Source organism: Myodes glareolus, chromosome 6 (genome assembly GCF_982192425.1).
Source record: "Myodes glareolus chromosome 6, mMyoGla1.1, whole genome shotgun sequence".
In the NCBI taxonomy this organism is placed as follows: domain Eukaryota; kingdom Metazoa; phylum Chordata; class Mammalia; order Rodentia; family Cricetidae; genus Myodes; species Myodes glareolus.
This window is the reverse complement of record NC_142031.1, coordinates 96,452,715-96,465,903: the sequence shown is the minus strand read 5'-3', so window position 1 is coordinate 96,465,903 and position 13,189 is coordinate 96,452,715.

Sequence of the window (13,189 nt, the reverse complement as noted above, 5' to 3'; positions counted from 1 at the left end):
CTTCCCAGCACTAGCAAAGACTTATCAAAGACACGCACTGCTACTGTCTTTATACATAGCTATATAAACTTAAGAAAACACACACACACACACACACACAATAACACAAGATGTAAGGAAGGAATGAAGGGCTTTTTTTACCCAAGGGCAAATCTTTGCGAAGATAATAAAAATTGAAGTATGGAGACTATGATGTTATTTACATACACAAAACCAGAAGAATAAATTACTCTTCATAGCTCCTTTCTAAAATTGTGATAGTTAATACTAAAAATAGCCAAGAGCTTCAAGTTGTTGACCTTGATCATGTCTTAAACTACCTGTTATGTATCTATTCATTAGCTGTTGATCCTGGGCTCGCTGATGGCTACACTCTGCCCTTTAATTGCAATGGAAAGATGAATGAATCTGTGTTGAGTGATGACCTCCATTGGCTAGGAGGATTTTCTTTTTACCACATTAAAATGCTCCCAGGACTTGACCAGCTGATCCTCACATGCTTCCACCGAGGTTGTGACTGCTCAAAGATGACCTGTGTGAACAGAAACTTGCTGATTATTTACTAAAAAGGGGGGAACGATGCAAACACAATCAGGGGAAGAAAAGAGCCTCCTAAGCCAATGTGAGCCCAAAACATCTTCACCCAAGTCAAGGATGAGATATTCTCCCAAAGCTCTGAGAAGTGTTTTCTTGCTTAAGATAGATCCAAACTTGCCATCACAGCTTTGGCTGGAAATACATCACTCTCTAGAAGGATCATGTGACCTTCTGCAAGTTTACATAATATTGCAATTTCGAAGTACCTTCAAACCAGATGGGGCCGATGCCTTTGAAAGCCTGTGGACTATATTTCCTATCCAGTTCTTGTAGGCTTCATGGACAGCAGTGAGAAGATGGGATGAAGATCTGAGTCTCGAATGGTATCCCAAGTGGGCAGTACAAGGAAAGGGACAGTTCACCCTCCAGCCTTAAGCTCCGAGAGGGTGTGATCTCAGAAACCAGTGGTGCTAAGTGTGATTGGGCAGTTTCCAAGAGTGTGTGTGTGTGTGTGTGTGTGTGTGTGATAGAGGAAGAAGGGTCAGGAACCATCAGGAAGGCAAGGGGACACAATGACAGCATGGCCTATGACCAGAAAGAACAGTGATCCATACATTTAAAGAACTGGATAAGAGCTCAGGGGAAGTCGAACTGTTTAATAAACAATTCACAGTCAAGGGCATGGTTGAGGGCTAAGAAAGGAAAAGACCTTTGGGATGACCTGCTGTCCTTGTTTATTCATGACCTAGGAATATCTTGGGACTTTCAGTACGAAAACTAGAGAAGTCTCAGGCAAACAGGAACGAGTGGGGGCATCCTACCAAACCCAAAGAGAGCAAGGCAGGAATAGAACAAGATAAATTACAGAATTCTGGAAGGAGGTAGAAAGGTTAACCCAGGAAAGAAAGATGGATTTTCATACACCATCTTTCATTACACTGAGAGTGACAGATGGGCTGATAAATTATAAAAACAATCTCAGTGGCTCCATTAGTTTGGCTCAGGGGCCAGTCCCTACTAGTGCATATTTCATGTTCACAGTCAGCTTATTCGAGCTGTTGAGAACCTTCTGGTCACTGACTTTCAGCTCTCTGTCCTTCAACCAAATGTCGTGCTACCATTGTGCTGTCCCACAAACTTACAAAACTAAATGCTTCTAAAATCAGAGTCATTGGCTGGTCTCCTCTCCATATCAAGGCATGGCCCCTAAGTACTGTGAGTCTCCAAAGTTTATTCCCTAAATTTTCAGATTTTACCTCTTCTTGGAGGTCTCGTGAAGCCTCCTCTTCTAAAATCATTTCTTACCCTGCCAAGCAGGTAACAGGACTCATATCCAGGGGCTCACAGAGACCTTTTCTGAAAACCTTGAGTCTTCATTGAGGACCACAAGCCTCACAGGAGGAAACCCCCAGATCTGAGGTTTATGCACCAGCTTCTAAGGTGCCCCCCATTCTTTACCTCCTCCCCACCAGCTGAATTCCCTTGGAGCCACACCCTCAAACCTCTCTGACATTTCAGCTCTACTAGCCTCTTTCATCCTGGGACCACTGTCACTGATGTTTCATGGGAGCTGAGGCACACAGTTCTTTTTCATAAAGTTTCAGAATTCCCCAAAGCTGTCAAAACATTCCCCCTTCTATTAAGAGTCATAAGCAATCAAAAGACCAGATGACCAGGGTAGAGCCTCTGGTTGTGTTTGCCGGTCACCATGTGACTAAGTTCTCTAAACTTCTTCCCACTGAGTTAGTGTTAGTATCCCTCAAAAGTCACATGCTGAAACTTAACCCCCAAAGCCACACAATATTAGGAGGTATGCATTTTGGGAAAATAAGTCATGAGGACGGAGACCACATGAAGGGAGTTTGTGCTCCTATGAAAGGGACTTTAGAGATCTGCCTTCCCACTCCTACAAGATAAAGACTGTGAACTCAGAAACATATTTTCACCAGGTACTGGATCTTATTCTTCAACTTTGACCTCCAGAACTGTAAAAAAATAAATCTGCATTGTATATATGCCAGACAATCTTTGGTTTTCTGTTATAGCAACCCAGACATACTAAGACAACCATATAATACCAATCGCAAAACATTAGCCCAGAGGTTGGGTTAGAATAGAAAACAAAAAAGTTTATGAATTTTCAGGTGCACCAAAAATCAAAATGAGTTGAAAAGATGTAACAGAACATGTTCAATAAATATTGCTGAATGCATGAAAATTAGAATGAATGAATGAATGAGAGGCTACTTAGGTTAGTCAATTCTATAATACACTTAAAACCTAATCAATATTAACTGTTCCAGGTCTGAAATCAAGACCCACCAGATACTAGTTTGGGAGCTTCTGGATGTAAAAGTTTGAAGAATCTGTAGGCATGAAGACAAGCAAGGTGCTAGGATCTCAGGTACAGAGCTCCACCAGATGGGGGCCTCACAATGGAGGAAGATACAGTGTTCGCTAGAAATCTCTTCAATAAGGATGCCAGTCCCAATGAGTGGACATGATACGCTGTGTTAAAATCACATATTCAGGGACTTGTGAGCCTATGTGTCCTTTTAGATAAAGACATTTTATAATTACTTATAAGCAAAATCATCTGCCAGCAAAACAAGCTACACGTGAGAAACTGGCTAAGTGCCAGTTAATGACAGTCCTGTTACACCCCCACCCCAACACACACACATGCACTCCAAGGCACATGATCAGGACAGTGGGAAAGAGAGGAAGGAGTGTGAACGAGACAGATTTAAACACAGATCTTCCCTTGACATGACTGGCCTTGTCCTAGTGCAAGACCTGAGACAGAGACTCCTATAGGAATTTGAGGTAATATCCTACAAGCCTATATAAGGATATTATACCCAAAAGATAATGAGGGAGGGAGAGATAAATAGCCAGCCAGGAAGACACTGGTGACATCTGATCATCCCTCCAATGCTTTCCTTAGATCTGCCATTTTGGGCTTCATAATATTAGAAATGAATGAAAGTCTTCATGAACCTAATCTAAGGATATCTCAATGTATAGCAGAATATCAGCCTGCCCTCCACTCTCAGAACTTACAATTTTCAGTTAAGAACTATTTTCTCAAGTCTTTGCAGTCCAAACAGTTGACCATTCTGGAGGGTCTAGCAATGAGCAAGGCCCATCTGCCAACCCCGCAGCCCCCAGAGTCTGCTGAAATCATACTTCGCCTGGTTCCACCCCTTGCTATTCATGGGACTTTGATCAGTGTGATTATCCCCAGGAAGCCTCAGTTTCCAAATCTGTGAGATGAAGAAAATAACCCCTGTAAGGAGATAACTCAACATAAATGTAGGGCCATCATAGACAGAATTCATATCTTGAAAAAAATGTCCCTCAGTTCTGTTACCTAGGATTCACGTATAAAAGCAGATATCAAAGAGCGAAACTTTTCAGTCTCAAATGAAATGTCTTTGCTTCAGGATTTAGTACTTCCTACCCCAGAGTAAGACACAAACAGGCTCATACTTTATGTGTGGATCACGTTATCAACAGAAATGTACATTCCAAGATAATGCGGAGCCAGCTTCCCAGGATCTGCTGTGTCCCTCCTTCTCCTGTGCCACTGGTTAAGGAAGAACTGGCGCCATCTTGAACCATAAATCACTTCTAAACAGTTCCTGGAGGGTGCAAACCCGCAGGGCAGTACCTTCCATGCAGCTGAAGAATTTCCGGCCAGAACGGATAAGAATTTCCTGTTTTGCTTTTCATTATTACTCTAAATAATCATATTCTGAGTCTTAAAGGAGAATCATAAGTAGCAGGGGCTAAGAGGGCATGTCAGCATCTTTTCTAGATTATAGCAGTAACTTTAGAAATGATCAAAATGCACAAAGTGACCAGTTGGGACATGGGGCCTTGTTGGAGGAATGGTCTGGTACCAGCACAGCTGGCCTGCGAGCTCTGAGAACATGGATATTGGGGATCCCTATTTTGATAAATGGGGATAGATGCTCTGCCAGCCACTCATGGTAGGAACTTGGTAAATGAATTCATAGACTTCTTTTGCCACTACTCTTAGTCTCTTAGGAGCATTTGGTGTCTCAGTGTGGAGAGTAGAATACCCACAAATAATTCTTAGAGAGATGAATGACTGACATTTCTGGTTCCCTTCTTGGTTTAGCACTAGACGTTACCTGTGCCTTTGACCGTGACTCTGTACTGGCTAGCGTGTCCTCCATGTGTCTCATCCAGGTTTGCACTGGGGATGCAAGAAGGAGCTCCCATAGACTATAAGATGAATAGATCTATCCTCTTTCCATTTTACGACCTTGGAAAATGCATCTGTCACAGTCGCCCAGGCAACACCCTTTTGGGATGCCACGGCCACTGGATATGAGGTCTAATTTTGGAAAACATTGGCTGGATGCTTTCTCCTAGCCTTCCTAGGGAAGTGCTGGCTTGAAATTACACACCTAGAGAGACTACCGCAGCCCCCATTGAACACCCTAGCAACTGGCTCCCCTCTTGGTAGATTCTCACGCCCAGTGAAAGCAGCAGCTAAGAGACGAACTCCTGGCTTCCAGAATAGGGCCTCCCCCTCAGCTCCTCACTTCGTCCCAGCCTTTCTTTAACTCCGTCTGACAGCGGACGGCGCACCTTTGGTTTGGACATTCGAACTCCACTCATCCCCTTCAGTTCTCCATCCGTGTGTGGCGTTCATCTATCACCTAGCTCAAACTTGATTAAGGTGTCAAAGCCTTGCTGGGTTTCACAGGAAACCTGTGCATTTGTCCAATTTCTTCTGCTGTGTACTAGAATTTAGCCTCCGCTTCTCAGAGCCTCATCCTGTCTGCCAAAAGGAGGGCAGGGACCGTCTATAGAGCTTCTAAAACCGCCCCAACAATGATTGATAGGCCCTCAAACTGGTCTGGAAATCCCAGGGCCAAGAAAACAAGAGATGGGTCTCTTCAAGCCCCTGGTGTAACTCATATTTAAGGCCCTGCAGGGTCTACCCTCTAATTTCTCTCTTCCTAATCCTGTTTTCCTGTGTGCCCGTCCAAACAGCTGGTACCCATTACATCATCACATCCTGACCTTTCCCAAACCCTGCTCACATTTCTTCCATTCCTTCTAGATTCAGAGACGGCTAATATCTGCCTCTGAGTGCAGCCCGACATGGTCTTTCTGTGATGTCTATTCAGGCCAAGAGTCCCATCCGCCTGAGCCCCGCAGCTCTCAGTGCTGTCTCTCTCATACGAGGCACCATGAAGGTAATAGGGTTGTCATCTAATATCTTCATCCTTCTCTCTTTCTGGGCACATAGTGGATGACTTGTGAGGAGCTTTGGCCAGTAAATTATAAGTGGCAATGACACATGTCATTTTTGGCCAGTATCTCTAAAAGCCAATGTCATCTGGTTATGATCAGGCCAAATCGTTATTCACACGGTGTATGAGTGAGAAATAAGTCCCCGGGATTGAGAAGTTGCTTGTTGTCAGTTCTAAATCCAGCGGATCCCGACTGTAATAGCAGGTGAACTGAAAGATCCAGGTCCTACTACATTTTACCAGCGGGAAAATTGGGGCTTGGAGGAGACTTGCCCAGTCTCACCTGGTTAGTCACTAATACAACCAACTTCTCCCAATTGCCAGTCCAATGTGTCTTCCATGATAGCACCCTGTGGGGTGCTTAGAGGGAAGAGTGTAACAGGGATCTAAGATCTTAACCTTTTCCCTCTTCTCCTTGGCCATGTAGGTAACTCATTCCGGTTCTCATCTCTCTTCCCCACTTCTAAAAGGAAAAGTGGGTCCTAGACAAAATCTTGCTGCGATCCCTTCCATGGCTCTCCCTCTCCATAGTAACTGACTCCATGCTTTGCTGTAGCAGAAACTTAGGCTGAGTCAAAGATCCTCTAGCAGTCGCACAGATGTCTCATTTTATTACGGAAATAGTCCTAAGTTTCCAAAATGAGACCAATTTGGACGGGCTTATCTTGAACCCACTTTTAACCCTCCAAATTCTGCCTCTTCTTGCCCATGAGTGTCTGAATTTTTGTCTGATTCTTGTTCATCCGGGCCTGTATTAACTGTCACCTGTTCAGTTAGTATACAGAATTCACAGATTACTCCTTGAGTAGCTTGTCTCTGGCAATGATGCACACCCTCACAATGACAAGTGTGAGCTGGGTTTTGTGCCATGCCCTAACTCTTGAGTATTTTAAGAGCTGCCAGATCTCTGTCTTGTTACTGAGTTTCTATCCAGGACAATTATGTCTAATTATTTTCTTTCAATCTTCTTCCCTTGGACTGCTTCTAAATGAATGAAATAAATTCTCTGAAGTTAAGAAATTTATTTACCAAGGTTGTAAAATGTGACAGGTGACCCCTCAATCCTGGACAGGGTGCTCCAAGTTGAACATTATAGTCTATGGGTAGTCAAAGGCCCGGCTGATCAGCCCCCCTGCAGGGATAATCTCAGAGCACAAATGATCCCTTCCTTATGTTGGTAACAGAGAAGATAGGAGCCTTTGGTATTTAGAGATGGGGTTGTCATGAACTGCTTGTTCATGTCCCAGAAAACGTCGTCCATTAGAATCCTAAGGCGAAGGTGGGACCTTCATGAGGGGATGGTCTTCATGAAAGGGGCTAGTGAACCAGTAAAAACAGTCCCAAAGGGCTCTTTAGCTCTCTGTCCACCATGTGAGAACACGGCCTGTTAATGATATGGATGAAGAAACCCAAAATATACAGTAAAGTTTATAAAAGCCCCAGCTTCAGAAGCAAGACCCAAGCCCAGGTTTTCTGCAATTGCTTGTTTTCTTTTAGAAAAAATTAAAATTACGTGTTTGTTTGTGTCATGCCTACATTATAATGCGCAGGTGGAAGTCAGAGCAAAGTTTGCAGGAGTCAGTTCTCCCCTCTGCCCTGTCCCAGGGATTGAACACAGGTCACCAGGCTTGGTGGGCTAAATGTAGTAGTGGTTGGTTGTCTAGGGGGTGGCCAGGTTCATTGCCTGTCACAGTCATAGAACTGAATGTTCAGGAAAGACAAAGGACAAGAGAGAGAGGGAAAGAAATAGCTTTATCCTTTTGGAATGAGCGAGGCCTAAGGTTTGGAGTCTATTAAGTGGATGCTGGCTTTGGTATTATATAGCACTCCTGGGTCTTCCCCTTGTTTCCTATTGGTCCTGTTTAGAAACTCACCTCTTGCCTTCCCACTGTTTCTCCTTACAATGTGTTCCTAGAACAGGAAGCCGCTCTCTCAGGGAGCCCACCATTATCTTCCTTATTTACCTCTGCCTCTCTAACTCTCCTTCATTGTCCGCCCTCTCAGAGATTAGCACCAACTGCTTAATGGGAGAGGAGCAATGACCACTCTAGCTGCTTAATGCCAAGAAAGTGGAGGAGTCTAGAGGTGTTAGTCTAAGAGAGAGGGGACTTTAGGAAGCAGGGTCACCAGACCATTTGTGATGCAATCCTGGTGGGCAATGTGTTGAGTTCTCTGTCTGCAGAACCATCTGTAGAAGTAGTGGGGCTGACGGGATGGAGAAGAGACTGTCAGGAGGCATTACAGTATTGCCCAGAGTCGGGTCACTATTCCTGGCAAAGCCCCACATAGTAGCAATCAATACAAGACCAGGCTTAAGAGTAATGAACCGCGAATCTGCACGGAGTCACTTTGATGGCTACCAGAGTGGCGGTGGCTAGCATCCCAGTGTGAGATGGCTCCTGGGTGGCTTCTGGAGAAGAAATTCAGCCACAATTTGATTTTAGGTTAAAACAGTAGTGGGCCTGTCTCTCTTGGCTGCATATAGGTGCTACAGCATTGGATTGATCCAAAGTCATGATTTCATATATCTGGGAAGGATTTTACTTATCAAGAATATCATTAATGAGAAACCGTTGTCTAAGTAATATCTCATATGGGTTTGTGCTAATATCTAGGGGGTGTGATTCCTTAAACTGTTAGAGAAACATGACAATCATTTTAGTCTTTGGCTATACTTTCCCGTTAAGTGTTTTAAGACCATTCAGGTAGACAAAATTAATCAATTTCCCACACTGTCAAAGCCATTTGAGGATCTGATCTCTGAGGGTCACTTGACTTGGAAGGAACCACTGGCTCCTTTAGGTTTCTTTTTCCCTCTGGTGTTTCATCTGTATGAGGATAAGTCAAAGGCTTCACTAGGAATCATGGAGGAAATTTTTCCTCTGTATTGATAATTTCCTTGGTAGATTAGACACTGGTTAGAGATTACCAGGTGGAGTTTCTATAGCCTTCCTGAGCTAGAAAACAGTAACACCCCAGTTACAGAACACTGGGAGATGCTCCACAGTTCCTCTAGAACCTAGCTGACTTTGTTGGGCAAATGAGTAAATACTCCTCCTTTCAGTCCCTCTGACACATTAGTATAACATCCCAGAAAAGTTATTGAACACTCAGAAAGTCATTAGCACACGTCTGGAACTTACAACTCCCATGTATTACTTAGATAAAGTTTGAACAAAAACCAAATAAATAAAATGTGATTCGACATCGTAACATTAACAAATCAACAAGCTTAGCCACTATGATATTTTGCCAAAGCAACGTGTTGATATCATGGCCATTGTTTAACTTGAAAAATTATGCTACGTAACACCACCTTAATAGAAGAAAGTTGCTTCCAAACTGCTTGTCCAATAAATCACTGTTAGCTGTGTAAATACTCTTAAACTGTGGAGTTTGGTGCGTTCCCAGGCAAATATTATAGAAAACAAGACAGACTTCATTAGGTAGATAAAGTGGCTACCATAACCATACTTTTGGTAAGTAGCAGATAGAGACAGAGCTTTCTCATGAGATAAATAAGAGTCATGATGCCTTTACCCTTTGGCTGTTTTCTTGTTCCCTTTTATCCCTGACACGGAGTCAGGGGCTAGCCTGACTCAGGAAACGGGGCTTTGAAGGACATTTTGAGACAAAAAAGAAAAAAGGAAAGAAAAGAAAAGAAAAGAAAAGAAAAGAAAAGAAAAGAAAAGAAAAGAAAAAGGAAAAAGGAAAAGCTTGAGTCTGAAGTGGAACATCCCAATTCCATCTCCAGAGCCAGCTTCTCGGTAAGCTCAAACAACATGGGACAATTTACACAAAAGGTATTTGTTTGTTTCTCTACAAAACAATCCACACTGAACAGGAGCCTTGCCACCTACACTGAGTGGGACCCTTACTGTCTACACTTTTAGACTCTGTCAGCAAGGTTTCAGACATGATGCTGGGCCTGTACCAAGGCCACTGCTACTCTCCCCATTTTTAGCAGACACTGATTATTCACACTCACCTATCCAATCACATCTCATTATACAACCATGGGACCAAAGGTTCGAGGCTGCAACAAGTAGAATCCTGTCCTAGTCAGGGTTACTAGTGCTGTAATGAAACACCATGACCAAAAGCAACCTGAGGAAGGAATAGCTTCTTTCAGCTTACACTTCCAGGTAACAGTTCATCACTGAAGAAATCAAGGCAGAAACTCAAACAGGGCAGGAAGCTGATGCAGGGGTCATGGAGAAGTGTTGCTTCCTAGTTTGCTCCTCATGGCCTGATCAACCTGCTTTCTTATAGCACCCAGGACCACCAGTCCAGGGATGGTACCACCCACAATGGGCTGGATCCTCCCCATCAATCACTAATTTAGAAAATGCTTTAGAGCCAGATCTTATGGAGGCATTTTCTCAACTGAGGTTCCCTCCTTTCAGATGACTCTGCCTTGTGTCATAAATTAGCCAGTACAAACCTATATCATATACAGCAGTCACAGAAAGAGTGGCTCCTCAATGGGAAGAGGTCAAAGGCCATTCCTGGTGGGGCAGGGACTGTCTAATTAAGAGCAAAAGTGGCTATAGTTCCAGAGACCCTCTAAAAAGATCCATGGCACAACTAGTGGGCATCAGAAAGGACTCTCTTGGCTGCTAGGATAATGGCATTCTCTGATCTATGGAGGTCCCTTGGCTATAAGCAACTAGGCCCAGGGTCAGGTCAAGATGGAAAGCTGTCACCAAGAGCAGTGAAACTCAACACATCTCTTCTATCCAGAGAAAGACAATAGTGTATTCTTATTAGGAAACATCTGCAAAACTCAGGGTTAGGTAGTTTCATGTTTATCCCCATAGCACTGAAACTTAGTGGAAAATAGAGGCCATCAGCAAACTGTAGTCTCTCCTTCCACTATGAAAGCCTTGGGAACCAAACACAGATGATCGGTGTTGTGGCAAACCCTCTTAACCGTGGAAAGCCAGAACCTAAGAGATTCAGCCAAGGGATTCAGAGCAGGTTAGTTGGACTCCAAAGCCCCAGAGCTTAGCTCCTTCTTGTGCTCCTGACCCTTTATTGGAGAGTGGTGTCCTCTGTACCTAATGCTCCCCTATATTTGTACCTCTGATCAAGATACTTACATATATTGTTTGCACTTTGAGATCATTGTCTTTATTTGCTGCACATTTGTTTAAAGATTGTTTAACTTTTTAGTATGAAGCCTTAGTCTTTAAGCTATATATGTATTAAGAATTACAGGTCAATAGTCATCCATGTTTGTCATACTTATAGTTATATTAGTCAGGTTCTTTAGATGCATAGATATTGTATTCCACATAGACAGGTAATCTTCAAACACCTCAAATAACTGTAGAATATGCCATTTAAATAACTTAGGGTTCTGTTGACATGAGGCATGATTGCTCCTGGCAGCACTAATCTATTTCCAAGAGAATGTTGGGCACCAAAGACACCACACTTGGAGCTTGTTTTCTTCTTGGCAAAACAGACCTTTGGGCAAAGAACTGCCCCTGCCTTGTCTACTAACATAATGTACAGTGTCCAAACTGGACAAGCAAGATACAAGCAAAAAGACTGCCAAACCTTACCAAGAGAGGGTAAGTCAGTTTTTCAAATTTTCCTACCTCTGAAAATGACCTGTCAGATACTCTAGACCTTAGCCAAAGTTGGTTGCCACAACATTGCAAATGAGACTTTGGGTGAGTTCCCAGGTAGCCGGTTGTCTCTGTCATTTCTTGCACTTTTTGGAAGATTGCACTTTCTGCTTACTCAGGTAATATTATTTCCCTTCTCAAGTCTTTGACGGGGTTGAAGACTAGATAGTCATAGTTACTTTCCTCTTATGACTTAGCCAAGCCATTTTTAATGTAAGGGGAAAGTGTTGTGGGAATTCCTTCACTCAATAGTCTTTAAGATACCAGCCCACTTTGGCCTTGATCTCATGTATTATCAAGGCAGACAAAAAGCATGCATGGCTCTCTTTGCTGCTGGATTCAGTTCTAGTTCCCAGTACATGCAGAGGATTGCAGATTGCTGCCCTTACTGTGAGCTGATCCCCAAATAAATAGACCTTTGTTATACTCCATTCCGACCTATTGTGGAACATCCTCCATCACCTCTGGGGCCTTTCCTGGAGGTGCTTCCTTTACACTTAGGAAAGACTCAAACCCATAACAGCTCATCAAGCTTCACCCAGCCAGAAACTGGCCATGCAGTTCTCAACCCACACCATGCCTGCTACAGCTGTAGCTGTTGTCTACCTTGTTGGTTTTCACATAGTCTGGTGAGTATTTTCCACTAAAGGCCACTTTTTTGGCCAGGCCATCATACAAAAAAAAAAAAAAAAAAAAAAAAAAAAACAAAAAAAAAACTGAGTGCTTCTTTTTGTTTTATTTATTTACTTATTTTTATTTTTTCCAGACAAGGTTTCTCTGTAGCTTTGGAGCCTGTCCTGGAACTAGCTCTTGTAGACCAGGCTAGCCTTGAACTCACAGAGATCCACCTGTCTCTGCCTCCAGAGTGCTGGGAGATTTAAGGAGATTCTGATGGGTAAGGTCACAGTCTTCCAGAGGATCCTTTACATGATGACACTCAAGTGTAACACAAAATAACATATTTGGAGGTGTTTTCCTCTGGAGATACACTGACATAGGCATGGGTACCTGTAACCCCTCCTTCCTCACTAGTGTCCACAAAAGAAGGGGAGCCTATTCTTAACAATAAGACTCTTTAATACACTGTAACCTCACTGAATTCCTAATCATACCTTGCCTGTATAAGATCCACCATTCAAAAGTCCTCCACAGTGAACATTCTCTTTGACTCCTCTCTAACTCCCTTGGAGTGGATAATTTACCTATCAATTAGAGAACGAATATGGGATGTTCTTTGTCCTTTGCCCGTTTTTGTTACAGGAACTGAAAAGTGTAAACATGTCTAGGGCATGACGGGCCTAAAACAAAAGGGGAAGGAATAGATAAAAACAAACAAAAAACCAGGCTTGAAGACACTGGGCAGAAAGAGCAGGCATTAAGGCAGGGAGTCTGCTGAAACAGACACTTACTGCTGGGGTGTTTCTTAGGGGTCATGGGTCCTCTCTTTCCCCCTTTGGTCCCATTTAGAAACCCACTCCCATGCCTTCTCACCATTTCTCCTTCCTGTAGCTTCTGAAACAAGAAGCCACCATCTTCGGGAGCCCATTTTAATTCTCTTTGTCCATCTATGTCCCCCTAACTCTCGTTAACAGCCGTCTCTCCAGACTCTATAGTGGATTTTTTTTTTTTGTTTCACCATGAAACACAAGCAAATAGACAGAAACCACTCAGCAACTAAGGCCTGGGTTTACATAAACCTCAGACCAAAGCTTAAGGATGTAT